We start from the raw sequence: 3,897 nt of genomic DNA, 5'->3' as shown, positions 1-3,897 counted from the left end.
GCCCCGCTGTGAGCTCTCCCCCTCTAACGCCTCTCCCTCGCCCCCGGCGGCCACCATGGGCGCCGCCCCTCCCCGAGGCCATACACACACACACAAGCATGATGAACACACACACACACACACACACGTATATATGTATGAATGCATGTATATATTAGTATATACGTATTTTGTATGTTTAATTAGTTTAGATTTTTTAGATTATTGTTTTTTCACTAGTATATATGTATGAATGCATGTTAGATGGATATAATTAGTGTTTAATTAGTATAGAATTTTTTTATATAATGTTGTTTTTCTGTTTTTTAATGGATGTATAGAAGTTGTTTTTTCTGTTTTTAGTGTTAGATGCTTAATTAGTATGAAATAGCATATAGAATTTTGCCATATGAAATGATAGCATAATTAGTGTTATATAAAAATGTTAGTTTTCAAAATCCAATCATTAAAAAAATTGTTACTTTTTGCGGGCATATAGCTAGTATTTGTTCTCGACGATGCCCGGCCCGCATCCTCGCCGTCGACCCTTCCGCGACGATGTCCGGCTGACCCATGTCCGGGACTGGGCTCCACCAGGCTGGCACTGGGAGGTGCTGCCTGGAGGGGCGCGCCGCTTGATGAGGAACACGGCCTCGGTTCCCGTCGTCGACCCTGATCTCGTTTGGTGGCGTTCGCGTGGGCCAGTTTCGGCGCGGAGGGAGCCGTCCCAGCCGGAGGTGGTACGTCGCCGTGTCAGGGAGGAGGACGAGCACGTCCATCGCTACATGGTTGCGTTAGAGGGCGGCAGGTTCTCCAATACCTGGCAGTTTCTTCAGGGATCTCACTTCAGCTATGATCCTGTGAGGGTTCCTTCTCTTTGGGTGTCCACCGCCCGCGCCGCAGGAACGGCGAGTGTCGTAGATTCTTCTATAGTATTCGATCTTTATTAGCTACCTAGCCAGTGATGTATTCGAGATCATATCTATTATTCGAGACGATGTATTCGAGATTATATCTATTATTCGAGACGATGTTTTCGAGATTATATCGTATTCGAGATTATATCTATTATTCGACACGATGTATTCGAGATTATATCTATTATTCGAGACGATGTTTTCGAGATTATATCTATTATTTGAGACGATGTATTCGAGATTATATCTATTATTATTCGAGACGATGTAATTTGAATACTAAATTATTTTATATTTCTTTTGGATTAGTTAAAAAAAGCTATGGCGGACAATACCGGCAGAGAGGGAGAACAGGCCATGTTCGATATGATACGCCATCCTCACAGGCCAGATGATGATCGGAATGAAGAAGATTATGACAGCTCCGGATTTCTAAACAACACCGGAGAGGATGATATGATATTCGATCGCGACGACCGAATTGATGAAGTCATGAACTATGATTATGATGATGACGAAGAAAATGTTGATCTTGAAACAACAAAGACCGGCGAGGTATATATATTTATATAAGCAGGCATCTGGTGATCATCACATGTTTTAAATGACTTGAAGATATATTAACGATTCGATCTTTGTTCTTTCAGCCATCCGGATCGAGTAAATATTCAGGCAAAAGGACGAAACGAGGCCCAAACAAAAAGTTGAAGGAGGGCGTAAAGTACAATATCGAGGCAATCAGACCTAGTGGCGAACCATTAGTGCCTAAGAAGATTGCGGACAAGTTCGTTCGTCAGTGGGAGTTGTTGTGAAGGACCAACTCCCGATCTCCCTTCAAGAATGGAGAGAGCCGGCAAAAGACAAAAGACAAAAAGACAAAAATGACGCTGCTCCACGTCCAGATGTTACTTTTGTCGACAGAAGACAAAAAGATCTGCTTTGGGATACTCTCATGGAACAATTCACCCTACCAGATCATTTCACAGAAGCAAATGTGCAGAAAGTCAAGGACGCTGCTCTTAGGAAGATGGCGGTTGCATTCAAGAACCACAAGAATCGTGAATGGGACAAGTACGTCAAGGGAGGAAGGAAGACTCCAGTATTCGAGGGAACACTAGAGAACCAACGTGCTCATTGGGACGATTTCGTGAAATTCAAGGATTCGGAATTAGCTAAGGAACGGTCGAGAATAAACAAGAAGAATGCCGAAAAAAAGGATAAGTTCCATAAGCTGGGGCCAGGTGGCTATGCGGTGGCAATGCCTAAGTGGGATAAGTCTGAGAAAGAGATGGAGGATGCAGGTGCCACTCCGGTTACTAAGAGCTGGCCCCCTAGGTGCAGGACTTGGTTCTATGCGCATGGGGGGGAGTTGGACCTGAAGACAGGCAATGTTTGGACGAGGGCAAGTCTGAAGGGAGCCGACGATGCGATACTTGTTGCAATAGAAGAGGCACGATCGGGGGTGTTCCTGCCCAACAGAGAGAACGACGAGCTTACGCGTGCCCTCGGAAATCCTGAACACCCGGGAAGAACACGAGGCAAGGGCGCTATTCCGTGGTATGAGGGGTTTTCAGACTGGAACACCGACTACAGAACCCGTGCGAGAAAGAAGGTTGTGGAGGAAAAGAAGAGGAAGATGGAGGAGGAGCAGAGGAAGCGGGACTATGAACGCATTCAAGGCTTACAAGCAAGCCAAGCGGAATTGGCAGTCAAATTCCAGCGGCAGCAGGAGCAGATTGACTCACTTACCCACCAAAGGGGGTCTCAGCAGCTGCAGCAGCTAGCGAATGATCCAGCATTGGATAGCACCGCCCCATCCATGCCGAGAAGCAGCGTGGGTTTCGCCCCGGACGATGCAATGCTGGATAGATAACCCGTGGATGACATCACGGAGAACACTAACTGCGAGCTACACGTCAAAATGAAGAACATATCCATGAAGGTGGTTGACGCCCTTGCTTTTACAAATCCCCCCAAGGCAACCTTCCATTGCAACCCGTTTCCAGCGGGCTATGCTCGTGTCTTGGTTGATGAGGTGGTGGACCCATATTCGGAGATATAGCTTGACATTCCTGGAGGTGACGACGAGCACTTTCTCGGAGAGGCCAAACATCGTATCATCCTATGGAAAAAGGATTGCATCATCTTTCGAAGGCCACCGACACCGCGCCAGCCGAGTCCTCGTCGAAGTCCTCCACTGAGTCAGCAGACTCCCGCTCCTGCAAGTCCACCAAGTCCGGCAAAGTGTCAGGCCACTCCTCCTCCAAGTCCGGCAAAGTGTCAGGCCACTCCTCCTCCTCCAAGTCCGGCACAGCATTAGACGTCCACTCCTCCTCCAAGTCCGGCACAACCTCAGGCCACTCCTCCTCCAAGTCCGGCACAACCTCAGGCCACTCCTCCTCCAAGTCCGGCACAGCTTCAGGCCACTCCTCCTCGTCCAACTCAGCCCCGTCAGCCGTCTCCGCCGCCTAAGCAATCGCAGAAGAGACACCCCCCAGCTATGGTGCGTAGCGGTACGAGTGGAGGTAGTACAGGAAGTACAGGCGAAGGCAAGTGATATAAATATGGTCCAAGCCTCACGCCTCTTCTGCAGAGGCCTTATGACAAGTCTGAGGAGGAAAACGCAGGCATATCGAAGGCCGAGGTGGAAGCCCATTTTGCACCGAAATCGCCACCGCCGCCAAGGGATAAAGTGCCTGAGGAAATGATTGACCACTTCATTCGTATGGCTCAACCACCAGTTCCCAAGCCTGTTAACACATACTATGAGCGCCACATCAGGAAGTTAAATCGAGCACGTCTACAGAAGGAGGCAAGCTCGGGATCGAGCAAACAACAAGCAGCTGTCAAAAAATGCGGGAAAACCATTCCCCAGCTGGGAGAACAGGCGGCGCAATCAATCCCCTCGCTTGTTGTGCCAACAACACGTCACAGTACGCGCGCCCAATATTATTGTGGGCAAACAGTTTACGTTCCCGAGGTGGGAAATGTGGTAATAACC

The sequence above is a fragment of the Triticum dicoccoides genome, chromosome 4A (assembly GCF_002162155.2).
Source record: "Triticum dicoccoides isolate Atlit2015 ecotype Zavitan chromosome 4A, WEW_v2.0, whole genome shotgun sequence".
NCBI classification, from domain to species: domain Eukaryota; kingdom Viridiplantae; phylum Streptophyta; class Magnoliopsida; order Poales; family Poaceae; genus Triticum; species Triticum dicoccoides.
Note: the sequence above shows the minus strand (reverse complement) of the source record.